The following is a 14,893-nucleotide window of genomic DNA, read 5'->3' on the forward strand; positions in this document are numbered from 1 at the left end:
TAAAACAAACATGAAAATGACAATATGAATAACTAATAAAACATGTAAAAAGCACAGCATGAAAAATGTTACATAAAATCATAGAAAAATCAATATCTAGGCAAAAGTAGAGATGATATGACAATTTTATAAAATTATAAAATATGCATGTTTAAAAATGTTGAAGTAATTAATGAAGTAAAGGAATCTGCAGTGGAGATATTCTTCAAAACTATCCAAGAAAAAAGCATTTAGAAACTAAACAACATAGTTAGGTAAAATTTTTGGAGGCCATGAATGAATTATGGAGCCATCACAAGGCAAGGAGGCTGCTTTTCTGGGAACCCCTGGGTGAAATTCCCAGGTTGGAAAATGCCCTGATTATGCTGACGCCCTACCTTAGTGTTGAGGTGAGATTCTAAAATCTCAAATAAAACTCCAGGTGTTTTTAAAGAAAAGACAAAGGATTTATTTTAGCCATAGCCAAGGGAGCATAAAGCAGACATCTCTGCAGCCAAACACACTGAATGCAGTGGAGGAGCCATTTAAACAGAACAACACAAAGGAGGCAGGCAGGAGAGGCAAGTACAATCATAAGATACATTTCATAAAATGTCACCAAGTTCTCAGAATTGGCATCTCCCATACCCACTCAGGAAGTAAGCTAGCACCGGCTCCATAGTTTAAAGACACTGTGGTCAAGGTACAAACGGGCGAGGATGTCAGCTTCTATGCGTGTGGGAGCACTCTTCAGTTAGAGGGGTTAATTTGCACCGGATGAGATGTCTGAGCAGAATGGGGTCAGCCTGACATAGCTTTTAAATCAGCCCATAACATTAGGCCACAGCCCTAGGTGCCAAATGCAGCAGCCCCAGAGATCGAGGAGGCAGGCCCAACCTGCTAAACTCCAGCTCAGTTGTTTCTGACATCTTCTTCCTATTTCCTCAGGAAGTTCTTCACACTGAATCTCATTGTTGTTCCCATTCATTTAAATAAAACCCTAGGACCCATTTTGGGGAGTTAGAGCCAGTCTCCATGAGAACTGGTCCCCATAGGATCCCGCTATTTCACTTATTTTCATGTTTTGTCTTATTTCTTAAATTTCTCATGCCTATAATATTCTAATCTGACTCACGGCCCTAGCTCAGGGAAACAGTAAACATTATGTGGGTTGTAACACAGATTAACTATGTACAAATAAATAGAATAAAAATCAAATTAAACACATTAAAATAAAGAAAAATCAGAATTTCATCTTTGAGTAATAAAGCATTAGTAAATTTACATAAAATCTACATCAGAGTTACTGAGAAAACTGTGTGTGTGTGTGTGTGTGTGTGTGTGTGTGTGAAGCACTCTAATTTGCAGGTATTACATACTAAAATCAGGGCGTGAACCTAAATAGACAAAAGTTTCACATTGAATTTGGCAGATGCTATTTCCTTTGAGTGGTCTGGTAATTTCAGTTAAGAATTAAGCAAGTATATGAGAAAATTAACTTGGCTTACTAACAACATTTGAGCATGCCAAAAGTAGAGAAGGCGGTTCTGGTACTGCTAAAGTCCTTGGTTTTAGATTGTCAGTTCAAAGTGAAGGAGAATGGGAATTGGAGATAGATCCTGGTCACTTTAAAAACTCAAGCCCATCTATAGGTCAGTATAAACTGAATGTAGATACAAACGGTCTGGAAATACTAGTGTTTCTAGTCACCTGCTGGGAATAAGAGAAAAATAAATGATTCCACAATTATAGTCCAGTATTTCAACACATCTATCTTAAAAACAAATACAAACACAAATTAGTAGGAAAATTGCAGATTTGAACAAGGTGATTAAAAATGTGTACAAAGCTGATAATATATCCCCAAACTAAAAAAAAATACATATTTATGGCAAGATCATATTCAACATTTAGCAAGATTTAAGTTTTGTCATGGCATTAATCAAGATGTGACTAGTGACAAAAAAATGAAATTACACAGCATATACTCTCTATCATCAATGAAAAAACAGTTTAAAATCATAATAAAAATGTGATTATGAATATCAATGTTTCAAAATTAAAGCAGAATGGCTACGTATACATCAATAGTAGTTATACAGTGCCATTGATTACTCTGAATAGTGTGTAAGAATGTATTTTTTAAAAAAACCAGGAACATGACCCCAAAATAAACCCAGGACATTTGGTAATGGAATTATGAAAAAAAGAGCCATTTCAAAATGGCAAGGAAAAGACCATCTTTTCAATAAATGATAATAGACAAGTTGCACATCCATGTGGAACTAATGAAATCTGGCCCTGACTGATACCTACACACAGTAGATAGTTTAAAGTACAATTTAGATCTAAGCTCCAATAAGAAAAATGAGTCTCGATAATCATATGGGATGATATTTTCAAAAAATTGGTATAGGGAAAAGTTTTCTTACAATATTGAAATAATTAAACCAATGTAGAAAAATTGGAGAAATTATAATTTATTAAAATTTTTTAATCTTTTTTTTTCAGTATGACAATATTGATGGTAAAAGACAAAAAACATATTGAGATAAATTATCTGCAATATTTAACTGGCAAGGGACTTCTGTCTATTGCACCTACAAAATAGTTAAAAATCAATGTAAATTGTGACCAAGTAGTTAACCCACTAAAATGAGAGCAAAAAAAAAAGTTTGGATTGATATTTTAACATTGGGAATTAGCTAATAAATTGAATATAGAGGATTGTATGTCAACCCCAGGAATATACCTGAATTATTCTGGATTTGATGAAGAAGTATAAACACAAGCAGTATGCAGTTTCTTAATGGTAGTAGACTTTGGTTACATACTTTATGTAAGGCTTTTGTTTCTGCATCTGGTGCCAGGCTGTGATCAGAGTCCTGGAGGTGTGGAAGAAAAGTGGACATGAATTAAGGTTTAGCAACAATACGTGGAATTGTAATGAAAAACTAGAGGCTATAAGGACAAACTAAACTTATTAAACAATCTGAAGCACGGACTGACAGATCAGAATATTTTTCTGACACTAACCAATGCCAGCTCAATGATGAGGTTGTTATGCAGAACCGGCTGGTGTGCTTCACCCCAGAATGCACATACACCTGGCCTAGAATTTAGAAAAGTGGAAGCTGAAAATGAGCTGCAACCATGAAATAGCTGCATTCTTCCTTTTAATTTTACCCAAATTTCTCTTGTGGCCAACCCTAAACTGGAGCTATACCAGAAAGACAATTCCAGAAAATAGAATTTCAGCTCAACTAAGTTGACACAATACAAAATCATCACTAACATATTTTTATGTTCATGAAAATGCATGCATGGAATATTTATAGCAACATTTTCCGCTCTAGTCTTAAAAGTGGAGCCACTCCAAATGCTTATTCACAATAAAATGGATAAACATACTATGAATATGCATGGATATAGAAGATACAATGCAACAAAATTTTGCAATAGAAATAAATTAGTAACATGGAAAAACAGATTCATATCTCAAATAGAATATTAAATAATAGAAGTCAGGAATTTCTTGAATCATTCTGTTTGAATAAATTTCCAAAATTTGTACAAATAATCAATGTGGTAAGTCATAATTGGCATTACTTTTGTAGTTGGAAGGTGTTGTCAGTTATGAGGGAGTGGTACAAGGGGAAGAATCTGGATCATGGGCAGCGTTCTGATTCCTTCTCCTTTGAAGTACTGACCATGTTATTCTGAAAGCTCACTGTTCCTGTACATGATAACTAAATATTTTCATATGTCTTATAGGTTATAAACATGAAATCAAGTATTTGAAGGTAATTTGAAAACTAAAAGACACCAATAATAAAATTATTCAGAACCTAGCTTCAAGATTTAATGTGATCTCAAAACAGCATTATAAAATTGAAAAACAGAAAACAGGATAAGAAAGTTCATACTTTTTATAAGTCTTCTATTATGACCAAATAGAATGCCAGAAAGAAATTAGTTGAAGAACCAATGGGTAAGAATTTCCAAGATCTGGGCTGGGGCTGTAGCTCAGTGGTAAAGCGTTTGCCTCACATGTGTGAGGCACTGGGTTCGATCCTGAGCATCACATAAAAATAAATAAAGATACTGTGTGTCCTCTAAAACTAAAAAAATAAAAAAATAAAAGAATTTCCAAGATCTGACAATTGATTCCTAAATAAAATAAATTTAACCTGGAATTTATATTGATAAAATTGTATAATAAGGGAAAGAAAAGTTTTTTAACATAAATAAGAGAAAAAATAGATTAACTACAAAAGAATAATGATTAGGACGGTGTACTTCCATTTGGATTAATAGAATCTAGTAACAGTAATAATATAGTTAATATACTTATAGAAAATATTGGCCAATCTATACCAGATATCTGGGTTTTTGTTTGTTTTTCTGGAAAGCTTTCATGGTAAGCTCAAAGCATTTGACCTTACTTGTAAAAATAGATGCCACTGAAAAAGATATTAAAGGATAATGATAGAGTAGTAAACCTTTCTTTTAGAAGGATTTCTGATAGTGAGTTATAAGATGAATTAAAAATGCAGAAAGAATTCAAGCAAGGGTGGAGGAAAGAACAACCAGTAAGTCTCTTCAGCAAGTTCCTTCCCTTCACTCCACAAATTGTTCATCTCTCTGAATGTAGAGTAATTTTTCTAAAGTGTATGTTTCTCATGCCCCTTCTCATTTGGAAAAACCTGCATTGATGTCACTTGTAATCTCAGAATAAAGCACCAGTTCCCTGACATCCTGACAAAGTTTTGAGGTTCTTTTCAACCCCATAATATATGGAATTTCAACAGACCAGTATCTCCAATGTACCACATTAAAATTTAAATTTCTCGGGTAAAATGCTTTAAGGACAATGTCACCTTCATAGAAAATTCTAGCTACTTACCAGATTTGATTGTCATGGAAGGAAAAGCATATCCCAGTGGAAAATTTGTATTTTAGGAGGTGTGCTTTCATACAGTCTTTGACATATTTTGATTTGATGAATTTTAAATTAGCATGCTGATGACAGAATATTCAAAGTCCAGAATTTTTCTTAAAATTCACTAAAGTTTAAAAGTTTCAGCATTTCACATAATTATATAAACCCAGTGTTTTCTTTGTATTTTCAGTCCAATCAAATGAAGGCAAGAGCTTTCATATACTTAGACAGGCATCTGAGATGATCCATTGACAACATATGATTCCAGCCATGCATATATTTAAAAATTGTCCATAACTATTCATAATTTTAAGAGAACTTTATAATATTAAATATATATTACTACTAAATATATAGTATCTTATTTATGTAAGCTTAGCAGCTTTTTACTGTATTCATTTTTTCATACCTAGACTTGTGTATTTATTTTCTCAGACTGCTGTAACAAAGAATCACAAATTGGATGGCTAGAATAACAGTGACTTATTATCTCACAATTCTGATGATTGGAAGTTCAAGATCAAGATGTTGGCAGAATTAATTTCTTCAAGGACTACAATAGAAGGATGTGTTCGGGTCTCTCTCCTTGGCCTGAAGTGGCTGGCCATCTTCATGTTCACATGGCACTCTGCACATATCTTCATATCCCCTTCCCTCAATGTGTATTTGTATCCAAATTCCTTTTCTTATAAAAACAAAGATCATATTGGACTTCAGCCCATTCTATTCATCTCATTTTGTCTTGATTACCTCTATAAGGATCTTATCTACAAACAAGGTCAATTCTGAAATATAGGATTTGGGACTTCTTCAGCATATGAATTTTGAGGAGACAAAATCCAGCCTACAATAACAGGCATATGATGTGTGCAGAATGTTTAGGAAGAATGATAGTTTTAAATATTCTATATGGTTGTATTATACATCTGCAGAATATGAATTCTGATTGTATGTTGAATAAATTTATATAAGAAAATATATGAAAGAAGAAAATACAGGAAAAGGGAGGGAGGAGGAAAGAAAGAAGGAGGAAGGGAGGGAGGGAGGGAGGTTAGGAGGAAGAAAAAAAGAGTATAAAGATTAATATTATGTGCTGCCTTGACATCTAGTAAATTGACAGGGCCTTAGAAGTCTAAGTGAAAATCCTCTTCTGCCTTGGCTCCACTGAATAAAATCCCCTAGCCAAACAACCCCACTTACCAGGAGGACTAGGTTCAGTACCTGCTTATCCCTGAATAGCGGGTTTCAATTCCCTGATAGTTAATCCTCAGGTGGTTATCAGAGGGACACCTCACCTTCTTGATACTAACCAATCAGCCTCCCCCATCCTTGGATTTTCACTTGTAACAGTATGTAACCTCAATGTGACGTCAGTGTGACATAGGGTCCTTTTCCCCCAGACTATGAACATATGGGATTAATAAATTGCTATCGACATTATCACTCACATCCTGCACAGGTGAGGGAATGGGTTTCCCTTCAGTGGGATAGACTGCTTGAGAAATAAAATCTAAGTAGAACAGCGAAATGACCACCGAACACAGAAAGTTTCAAAAAGGTGGCAGCGACAGGCGAAGATGACCAGCTTCTAACAAAGAACGGAGCCTGTGTTTGCTTTATTTATATTGGGAAGACATCAAAGGAATTCTATGGAAAGTTCTTCACCAAAACAGGAAAAGGTGGGGCTAGGTAAGCTGCTCAGTTCCTAGAGGGTCACAGCCCTTCTCCTCGACTACTCCACATCCTCTAACAGAGCAGAGGAGAAGTTCATTCCCATCGGGCTGTCCATCGCAGTGGGACTGACTCTGGAACTGCCAGATCTACCCCGTCCTTGGCTACAATGCTGAAAAGGCCCTCACACATTTCACGGATGGCTTCCCGCACAATATCATCTTTCTAGTGTTTCCCCATTCCCCCTAATCCAAATGCAAGAGTCCTTCCATATTCATTGAGGTAAATTAAAGACAATTGAAATAACTGGCATTATAAACAGGATGGCCCAACCATGACCAGGGCACTTGGTTACCTTTAACTAATGGTTCCCTGCTGAATGAGCTACTTCTAAGCTAATTTTAACTGCTCAGTGACTAAATTGGCCCCAGGATATGGTGAAGGTTGCCTGAGAAAGAACTGCCAATAACTGGAGGACTTGCTCTTTGCCCTGTGAGGTATTGTCTTTGCTAATTGTTGCCAATTTTTTCCCATCCTAAAATGCTTTTGTCCCAAGATGATAAGTGACCATACTCTAGCATGATGTACTGTTAGATTCTGCTTGGGTTTGGAAGGTGGTCTCTGAGGTTGCCATTTGGAAGAGTAGTGACAATAGAGCACCCTACCTTGTCAGTGCTTGAATTCCTCTTACCAATAATAAAGTTAGAGGTCACAACAGTTAATGGCTGCTTGGGCCAATCACAATTTTTATGATTATGCACACCTGTGGTGGGGCAGATGGTGTACTCTGTGATTTAAAGAAGGGAGTCCAACACTCTGGTTGAATTAAACATGGCATCCTGGATACCTAACAACAGCAATAGTTCATACAAGGGTAGGACTTGCCCACCTCCTATGCTGCTTCCCTTGCTGCTATCAGGCCTGCTTCCTTGACTGCCAAATGTCCAAAAGTATGAAGTATACATCTGTGGTGGATGAGAGAGAGAGAGACCTTAACTGCAGTTCAAAGTAAAGGAGAAGATAACTGAGTTGTTTTTCAAATGCAAAACATCTAGAATATGTGGCTTAATGCTGACATTTACAAGCCCCAATGGGTTAATCTTCTAATCACCAGGCTTATTGGCTGTATATCACTCATAGAGAAAATGAATTTCATAGATGTAGACACACCATATATAATTTACCTTAACTGTCAGAAATACTATTTTGTCTGATTCCTCATGTTGTAACACACATTGCCTTAAAATATCATATAGTGGGCAAAACTACTTTCATTGGCACCCATAATATACTTAATACTTCTTAAAGTAAATCAAAACAGAGACTTTAAGGATTGAAACTTGTTATTAAGAACAGGTGAGTAAAGGGATGATTACCTCCACTTCTCTGTTCAATAGCCCAATTTGTTGTCTTATTTTAAATAGAAAAGACTAGCATCTCATGGTAGATTATCACAAGTTTAATATGTGAGCCCACCAATAAAGGCCCCATAAACAATACCCAATGTTATTAACTTTGTCGAATCCTTCCAATTAGAAAATATTTTGTGATTGAAGATTTGGCTAATACGTTTTACTCAGTCTTTATTTTAACAGTCTTTTAGCCTCTGAAGGAACATTGGGTGCCTTTACCAATGGGGTGCCTCTGTACCCTCAGGCCACCACCATGTATCTGTAAACCACAACTATGGGAGTCAAGCAAACATTTACAACAGCAGTAAGGGAAGCAGAAGCACAGGAGATGGTATCTATCCTTTCTTGCATGAGTGACAGAAATTGTTACATGGCCTTTCCAAACAAGACCTTAACATTGAATTTTCTCTAGCAGCACAGGGATGACATTGCATGTATTGACACAACAATATAAAGCCTCACCAGGACAAAATTCTTTTTTCTCTTATATAGTTCCTAACATGTTTCTGGCATTGACCATGGCACTCATTGTACACAGATTTCACAATAATGATATCTTGAAGAAGGTGCACAATTGGTGGAATTTCTACTCTGCCTATGGGCTCCAGGAAGCCTGCATAATTGAGAGGCACAATGTGCTATTCAGAGAACTGCTATTTAAGTCACAGCATGACAAATGGATCATCATGTGGGTGCCTCTGTTGCCATAGGCATTAATAAATCTAAATGCATACTATTCATGACCCCCAGGGATATGTGTTGCCAATGTCACACAAGTCTCTTGAATGGCATTTTTGTAATAAAGTCCCTTTAAAATTTATTTTGATAACAATTTCAATGTGGCATTCTCGTTTCTGGTCTAAAGCCAGTTTCTCTTCCCAAAGAAGCACTTTTCCAACTCCATAAAAGATTCAATCATTAACAAATTTTAAATCTATATCAAGGCATCAAAGGTATCTGTATGATACAATCCTTAAAGTTAAGGCTCAATAGTATGTGCTGTTTTGATGTGTGGTGTTATTGAAGGATCTCATTTACCCTATATATATTTTACACTTTCAAGAAGACAGATCCCCAGATGGCCTTGGCCAACCCAATTATCTTCCTCATTTTGCTTGTAATTTTCAGGCAAGACTCCACCAAGAATGCAACATTCTGAAAAAAGAGAAAATATTCAGAACAACCCAGGCTGTGCTCTTGCTTCTCCCAAATTAGGATGTTCTACAGTATTTGAGTTCAGTGATCCAAGCCATGCCCAGGATGTAAAACCCAGGGTGGAGTACCCTCAGAGTCCCTCAGCTGCAATGAAAAGGAATACATGCAAATGAGATTCCATTCACTTTGAACGGTTTTCGAAACCATAAGATCAGCCTTATCATGAACCCCAGGCTTTGGTTTATGGTTACTGCTGGTGAGTAATAAATATTCACTTGACTTGTCTTATAGGTATTTTATCTTTCCAAACCTAAGAACTGTTTCATCTTCCCCCACTCAGCTCCTGAAGATAAGATCCCATAACTCAACAACAATCCTGATTATTCCAGAATAGTGAATTTCAGTTATGTGCATGCCCACAGTAAAATTCAAAGAAGCCAATCACATCTTTCTTTGGGAACCAGGGACACTTCCTCTTCTTTTTTAAATTTATTTTTTAGTTGGACACAATATCTTTATTTATTTATCTCTATGTGGTGCTGAGGATTGAACCCAGGGCCTTGCATGTGCTAGGCAAGACCTGTACAGCTGAGCCACAACCCCAGCCCCCACTTCCTCCTCTTGATGCAACAAACCTGCCTCCCAAACCTGTAGTTTCTACCTATGTTCCTGAATGCAATTCTTACATGGCCCTGAAGGCACAGTGTCCTCCTTCCCCATGATATAGGACAGAAGAGGCTGGACACCCAAGGAATATTCAGGAAATAAGTTTATTTAAGCTGTAGCTATCCAAAGCAGCTAATGCCTAAAAATATCTGGACCCTCAGGCTGGAAACTCTTTTAGGTTTATACTCAGTGGGGTGGTTGACTACATGACAGTGGAAGTAGATGGGAACACATCAGTTACTCTTTGTCCTATGTTTTTAGGCTAGACAGAGATTTCACATATTTTGTCTGCAAACCTGGCATTTACAACAAAGAAGACGCTTCAAACCACATAGAGATCGCTGCAGAAATCCTGTTGACATTTTGTTGAAATTTTTTTGTAAAAATCTCTGTGACAAAAGCATGATTATAGGGTGGGTCTTTATTATGGCAAGTATCTTTTGGGTGGGGATACCTGGTCTGCTTCACCCAGACTGAGTATATATGACTAAAAAGCAGCTTTGATCAAATCTGTACAACTTAGGGTGTCCTGAGTTTGTCACCCCTGGAACCCTAGGCTGAGAATTCTGCTCCTTTTTTGGGCAGAGGGGTACTAGAGATTGAACTCAGGGGCACTCAACCACTGAGCCACATCCCCAGCCCTACTTTGTACTATTTAGAGACAGGGTCTCACTGAGTTCCTTAGTGCCTTGCTTTGGCTGAGGCTGGCTTTGAACTGCCCATCCTCCGGCCTCAGCCTCCTAAGCAGCTCTGATTACAGGCTTGAGCCACCGCACCTGGTGGAATTCTGCTCTTATCTACAGGAGAACAAAAAAGAATGTGATTGAAATAGAAGCAACGGTGGTAGACGGCCGGGAAGGACAGAGAGAAAAGAGAGGAAAGGAGGATGGGAAGGATCAAGGGGAGAAGGAAGGAAGGAAGGGAAGGAATAAATTGTCAGGGTTATAAATAGGATTCAGAATTTAAAATAAAATGTGACTTATTTTTCCCCCAATGAATTAAGAACAGATATTACCTACCTTTGTTCTTAGGTCATTGACCCTAAGGTAAGCGCTTTCCTTTAGTTATCCAGAAAATAAGTATTGTTTCTTAGAAGCTTAATGGTTGTTTTTTGTTCTATCTTTTCAGGAGGAGGTGGGAAAATTATATATGTTTTTAAAATTGTGTTTAAAGTGTAGTAGATACAATTCAAGAAGACATTTTACTTAACACCACTAGTAAAATAAAAGCCAAAGCTTTCTCATAAACATTAATACCAACCTTGTGGTGTCTGTCATCAACATTTTACTGGGAATGTCAACACAGTTCTATTATTAATAGTATAAAAAATGGTTCCATTTTACTATACTTGGAAATGTTTAGATATTAAAATTCTACTTTCTAAACTAATTATATTTAGGATTAATACATAAGCACACATCTATATACGTTTATGAGTTTATTTTGCATTCCCTATAGGCATATGGCAAAGAAATACATTTTAAATATATTTATTGTTTCATGCTCATTTTTATTTCTGATTTTACCTGGAGGAGAGGGAACAGACTTTCTTTTGGGGGGCATACCAGGGATTTAACCTAGGGACACTCTACCACTGAGCTACATCCCCCAGTTCTTTTTATTTTTTTTGTCTTGAGACCGGGTCTCATCAAGTTGTTCAGGGCTCATTAAGTTGCAGAGGAGGCTGGCCTTGAACTAGTGATCCTCCTTCCTCAGCATCCTGAGTTGCTGCAATTACAGGCATGTGCCACCACGCCCAGTGGGAATGGACTTTCTAACAATCCTCAGGGAAGCTTTTTCTGAAGAAAATAGAAACAGATGACTTATAGTTAAATCCTTCTCACAGGGATTTTTTATTATGTCATTTCATTTGGTCTAGAAAGTAGAAGAAGATGTCCTCCTTTTTTCTTTTTTAAAGCTTTTCTGAGAACTCTAACTTTCTTCAACCTACCTTCTGAAGTAAGTCACATTGTGATAGGATTTGTATATAATTTGTCTCCCAGAGTTTCATATGCTAGAAGTTTGATCCTCAGTTTGGTTATGTCCAAGGTGTTGGAAGCATTAATTAGTGGGTCCTAGTGTGTGTGTGGAGGTGATTATGATGTCACTGAGAACATCACCCTTGGAAGGGATTAATGCACTTTCTTTGAGACACAGTTGTTATAAAAAGAGCAAACCTAGCTCCTCTCCAGTCTCTTGCTTCCTTGCTCACACAGAGGCCCCTTCTGCACATGGTCAGTTGCCTTTCTGGTTCCCCACCATATTGTGATGCAGCCAGGAGGCCTTCACCAGGACACCAGTGCCAGGGTGTTTGAACCCTTCAGCCACAGAAGTTTGAGCCAAATAAACATATTATTAGTTGCCCAACCTCAGTTGTTTTGTTTTAGGAAAACAAAGTAGACTAAGACAAATGGAATTTATATTTCTTCACATTTCTGTAGATAACAAAGGGGCATATATAAATACATGTTTGGGTAAATATGTGAATAAACAAAGTAATTGCTTGAAAATAATAAAGTACAAGTTTGCTGTCTTTTTGGTTTTATATTGTTGCTTTTTAAAAAAATTGTTACAAGGGCTGGGGTTGTGGCTAAATGATAGAGCACTTGCCAAGCACCTGTGAGGCACTAGGTTTGATCCTCAGCACCACATAAAAAAATAAACAAATAAAAGATTGTGTCCATTTATAACTAAAAAGTACTTTTAAAAATCATTACAATTTATTAACTTGTAAAGCATGGGAATTTTGTTGTAATAAAACACTGTGGTGCTACATCTCTGTTCAGTTTTGTTCTTTTATAAAAATGTTGTCTTTGAGGTATGAGTAGAGAGCTTTTAACTGAAAATAATTAAAAGTTCTAAAGCATCAAACAGTAATGATGTTTCAATAAAAATTCAAAAGAAAAGCCTTGAGCACTAAGTGATAAATTCTTGATTATATAACACACCCTTCATGTATGTCTTGCTCAAAAACTATAGTCACCCAGTCAATAAGAATAAACAATTTTCTAAGAGTCATTCCAATTAATCTCATTATTATGAGCCAGTGAATATTAATTATTGAACCAATGAACATAGCTAAAATAAATTAGATATAACTATTATTTTAATTTTAGATAGAGGAAATATTGACACTTAGTTTTATCTCTAAAAACAAAGGGTGGGAAAACTATGGTCAATGGGCCAAATGTAGACTGCCATTTATTTTTTATAAGTAAATATCTACTGAAGCAGAGTCATGTCTGTTCATTGACATATTGTGTAAGGCTGCTTTTGTGCCATAAGGTGGAGTTGACTAGTTAAGACAAAGTTAAGACAGAGACCATATGGACCACAAATTTAAAAATAAATTAAAACTTACTATCTGTCCCATTATAGACAATGTTCTTGAACTCCTAATCTAGACCATTAAGTTAGATTAATCATTTTTGATAAGTAGGATTTGAATGCCTCCTTTACATTTATTTATATAAATGGTTTTGGCATTATGGTCAAAAGAAAACCTGGGGGGTTGTAAGCAGGAATGGAGATACGTGTGTTATTTTTATAAAACCATAGTAGAAAAATGGTTCACCAGAAATAAATATGATCTTAAATAGATTTTAATGGTATTATCAAAATAAGTGGCAATAGAGAATAATTCTGTCCTATTTGTCACACTTACCTGTTGTAGAAAAGCATCTTTTCCCCCTAAAATTTTCATATCAATGCCATATATTATGTAAGTATAAGCAAAATTAAATCACTGATACTGATTTTAAAAAACATTAAAATAAGTTTGGAAGAGGAGTTACAAACACAACAGAACTTTGAATTTGCAATATTGCAGTATTAATAAACGAACAGAGGACAAGATCGGAGGACTGCCTATATTCTGCAAGGCTTTCTTGGACAGAGTTCAAATTGGAAATTGTGTTGCCATGAAATGATGTTGGAGAAAATTTCTTGCATATAGATGATGTGACTGCAAACCTCAATTAAGCCAGGTGAAAATGCAAACAAAACATAAATCTGAGGGATATCCTTTTTTATTTAAGCTTTTATAATAAGGCATGGAGATGTTTTAAATTGTTAAGCTGATGCAACCAATTATATATCGCCATTTGCTTTAATTCCTGAGGGAAGAGAAGCCCTATATCTGTGCTAATCAATTCCTATAATTATTTTATTATAATTAATTTCGTAGCCTGCAAGACAACGGGATGCATTGTTCCAAGAAGAGAATATATTGCAATAGAGTCAGATTATTTAATTAACTGATAAATATTTAAAATGCATTTACAAAGAGAATTTTATAACTGGGTGGTTATTTAAGTTTGGGAATTTTTGTCAAAGGACCATAAAACTGTTGTAATTAATTGAACATGATTCAGAGAGCAAGAATAAAATTTTAGTAAGCAAACACATAGAAACAGGCATGAGAAAAGGAAGTTCTTGTCATCCACAAACACAAGACAGTGGGAGAAAATAGAACAAAATATAGTAGCACTGGGAAGATGATATTTGGATTTCTACAAACTACATTCATCATTTTTTCTTGTTATCATAGTGATGAACAGCAGCACTAATCCATACCTGTATATCTGCTAGAATAAGTCAGAACAACTCAGCTTCAAGAGGTGGTGGACTTCCTTTTACTGATAGCATCCCTTGGGTCTGCTTGAGTTGAGGACTGCCATCTCAGTTATCTCTTTTGTTTACCTCTGTGTCAACAAAGAGGAAAGCAGTAAGTGCAGGGCTCCTGAGTTCAGAGTAAAAGTACTCCATATTCACATACCCTATCCACTCTATACATTAGGTCCCACTTTGAAAGCTCTAACCACTCCTAAAAGAAAAATCTACCCTCATATTTTGAAAACAGATCACATATAGATACTTTTTTTTAAATGGTCAAATGCCTCCAAAGTCAATTCTAAATAAAAACTTCAACTAGATAATTCAAATAACAATAATAGAATGGGTAAAAATTGTATAGTTTACCTAACAGGACTGTTCTGAAATATAAACACATACCAAATGCACTAGACCTTGTGTGTTTGCTACAAAATCAGTCTCATTAGCAGATAGA

General features: G+C 36.0%; 1 long non-coding RNA gene across 1 annotated transcript; it reads right to left on the bottom strand.

Moving 5' to 3' along the window:
• Positions 1-1,258: 1,258 nt before the first annotated feature.
• LOC125620070 lies at positions 1,259-14,526 on the bottom strand. Its single transcript, XR_007351658.1, has 2 exons — positions 14,401-14,526; positions 1,259-2,864 (listed from the first exon to the last, which is right to left on the bottom strand). It is a non-coding gene; the product is annotated as an uncharacterized LOC125620070 (long non-coding RNA).
• Between the last annotated feature and the right edge of the window lie 367 nt (positions 14,527-14,893).

Source organism: Marmota marmota, unplaced genomic scaffold (assembly GCF_001458135.2).
Source record: "Marmota marmota marmota unplaced genomic scaffold, marMar, whole genome shotgun sequence".
In the NCBI taxonomy this organism is placed as follows: domain Eukaryota; kingdom Metazoa; phylum Chordata; class Mammalia; order Rodentia; family Sciuridae; genus Marmota; species Marmota marmota.